The sequence below is a fragment of the Ipomoea nil genome, unplaced genomic scaffold (genome assembly GCF_001879475.1).
Source record: "Ipomoea nil cultivar Tokyo-kokei standard unplaced genomic scaffold, Asagao_1.1 scaffold0418, whole genome shotgun sequence".
Lineage (NCBI taxonomy): Eukaryota > Viridiplantae > Streptophyta > Magnoliopsida > Solanales > Convolvulaceae > Ipomoea > Ipomoea nil.
The window spans coordinates 759,902-763,105 of NW_017616846.1; the positions used below are offsets into that span (position 1 = coordinate 759,902).

A 3,204-nucleotide genomic window follows, 5' to 3' on the forward strand; every position below is an offset into this window, starting at 1 on the left:
TCTGATGACTTGATAATTGCTTACACATAATATGATAGCTACAAGTACAGAAACTATCAACGGCAGGTACAGGATGTGTCAACTATATATACAAAATCTAAATGTTATTTTTGGATCAATGTCTACAATGTAAAATAGACCCTGGTCCATCAATCATTATTGTGTGGAAAATATAATCATGAAAAATCCATGACAATCCAAAATAATGACAGAATTTTGATGAAAATTTATGTAGGTCATTTTACTTGTCGCGAAACATTTGCTGATAGAATAATAAAACACAATCGTTTCAAAGCAATGTTTGGTCCCCTATTGAAATTTTCTTGTTCTTGCACTATTTGAAGCCGTAAAAAAGTATATATTATTGATATACTCAAATACAATACAACATTTATTTAATAGACTCTCCATTTTTAATACTTCACTTCACAATATAATGTCTAGTGCGACAGGCACACTATGTTATTCCTAAATATATATATATATAAGACACCCCACATCAAACAAACTTTTTTTTTTTTTTTTTTTTTTTTAAAAAGCCATTATTTCAATAACACATTCATAAAAGTAGTGGATAACTACAAGACATTGGCAGTTTTGCCCCCATCCACAGTGATGATTTGTCCAGTGAGCCAAGAAGCAGCTGGTAAACACAAGAAGGCAACAACTGATGAGATCTCATTAGGCTTTCCTTCCCTGCTTATTGGAGTTCTTGCTAATGCGCTCTCTGCTATTCCTTTATAAAATGGCTGCACCAATTATTCAAAAACAAACAACAATTTAATTAAATAATTAACCTACCATATATTATATACTTAATAGAGAAATTTACAGATTTGGAGGTCGTCGAAAATAAGAATTTAATTCCTTACAGTGTGTTGTTGATAAAGTGGAGTCTCAACGAGCCATGGAGCCACAGCATTAACACGAATACCGTCTTCAGCTCACTCACACGCCAAACTCTTTGTCAACTGATTTATTGCTCCTATATTCATACCATCCAAAATATAAACTATAATCTATAATAGGCCAGTATATCTTTATCATATCATATATTTAAAAAAGAAAACAGTAGTAAAATTATAAATAGAAAAAAAAATACAAATAATCACTAAAGTTTCCCTAGCTAACTTAAATATTGAATTACCTTTGGACCCAGAGTAGAGAGAAAGAGTAGCCACTCCAAATTGCCCAGCAACAGAAGAGATAAACACTATGCTTCCATTTCCAGTTGCCTTTAGAAGAGGGTGTGAAAGTTGAGTGAGGTGATAGGGTCCCTCAAAATTGGTACTCATTATCACTGAGTAATGTTCAGCAGTGGAATCAGTAACTTTCATTGGAATAGCTGTTGCAGCATTGTTCACCTAAAATCAAACCAAAATACTGTAAGAATCAAGTGCTTACCATTATTTCTTTATACCGTTACATTTTCAACCGACTTTCCATCGTCCCAACAATGTCTCTGCACCCGTGACCTAGCTCTGATGCAACTTATTAGGACCGAGCGCTAAAGACTATAGCTAATAGCGAACGAAGACGCAACTTTATTTCCTTCGACACATTTCCGAGAGGCTGGACAGGTGCTGGACTTAGCCCTTCACCGGCCTCTGCCCATCAAATATTACCTTTCTAATTCATGGGAATTGAAACTTACAAGAATGTGGAGCTTCCCATTAAAGTAATCTGCAACTTTCTCCATTAGCTGCTGGCATTGAAGTGTAGATGAACAATCACATGCTGAGCCTGTTACCTTGTAACCCTTGCTCTTCCATTCTTGGATACATTTATCCAGGTCTTCCTGTTTACGAGAGCATGTATAGACACTTGCCCCAAAACCTGCCAATTCCTCCACTATAGCATACCTAATACATAAATATATATTTTTTAAATAATAAACAAAAGATAGATATATATATATATATACACACACACACAAAAGATGGAAACAATTTTTTTTTTTTTTGGGATGTAGGCGCTTCTTTTGGGTAGGACAGGGGCTGCTCCATATCCAAAGCCAGGGTTCGCAAGTCAGGATCAAACCCTTGACCTTTGGTTAAGGATAAATAAGTCCGTTCCACTCAACCACATTATCGTAGTTCGAAAAATTATTTCTAAATTATTACATATATACATACCCTATTCCTTTGGTGCCGCCGGTTACTAAGGCATTCATGCCCTTAAGTGACCACCTTCCATCTCCACTCTTATTTTCAATTTCTGCCATTTGATCTCTATATATGAGCTCACGTACAAAACCTTTAGCTAATATAATGTTGATTAGCATTATAAGACATTGTCAGTTTTATAGTAAAATTAGATGTGCATATGATAGCCAACCTTTACTTACTATCAGGCCAACTTTGGAAGATTTCGTGACCAACTTTACTACTCTAGCTAGAAAGGTCATCTCTGGGAACTTTAGGCATATATGTTTTATTATTTTGATATATAAATTAAAATAGGAAAAATTGTGATTTTAGTTCCTACGTGGCTAAGTTATAGAATAATTATAGAATTTATCTCTACTTATTTTTGGTCATGTTTATTTCTCGCCCCTAATCTATATAACTGACTTTGTAAATTTTGTCATTTTCTTCTAATAAAACATTATTAGGGACGATATTTACAACATAAGTTATATAGCTTATGGACAAGAAGTGAGCACGACCAACAAGTAGGAATGGATCCTACAATTACCTTATAACTTAGTGATATCACTTGTTAGTGATTTCCCTAATTCTAATCACTTGTACGTTAGTTTAATTCTAATATTTTTTCAATTATTATTCAATGGACCATGGTTTACACAGTTATGTGGATCACAAATAAAAAAGTATATTATTTGTGTGCATAAAATATATTATTTGAAAGTACATTATTTGATTACTAAAGTATATTAGTTTGTATACTATCAATGAATGTACATTCAATACCCAAATAATGTACTTTTAGTATATTAAAACTGAGCTTGTATTCATGAAAAGTACAATATTTTAATACTGAAAGTATATTATTTTATATACTATCAAATTATGTACATTCAATATATAAATAATGTAATTTTAGTATATTAAAAATGTACATTGTATTCATGGAAAGTACATTATTTGAGTACCGAAAGTATATTATTTGTGTACTGAAAGCACATTATTTTATATATCATCAAATAATATAGATTCACTACTCAAATAATGTATTTTTAAT

At 32.3% G+C, this 3,204-nt stretch overlaps 1 pseudogene; it reads right to left on the bottom strand.

Moving 5' to 3' along the window:
* Window positions 1-533: 533 nt before the first annotated feature.
* Window positions 534-2,294, bottom strand: LOC109172587 (annotated as a pseudogene).
* Between the last annotated feature and the right edge of the window lie 910 nt (window positions 2,295-3,204).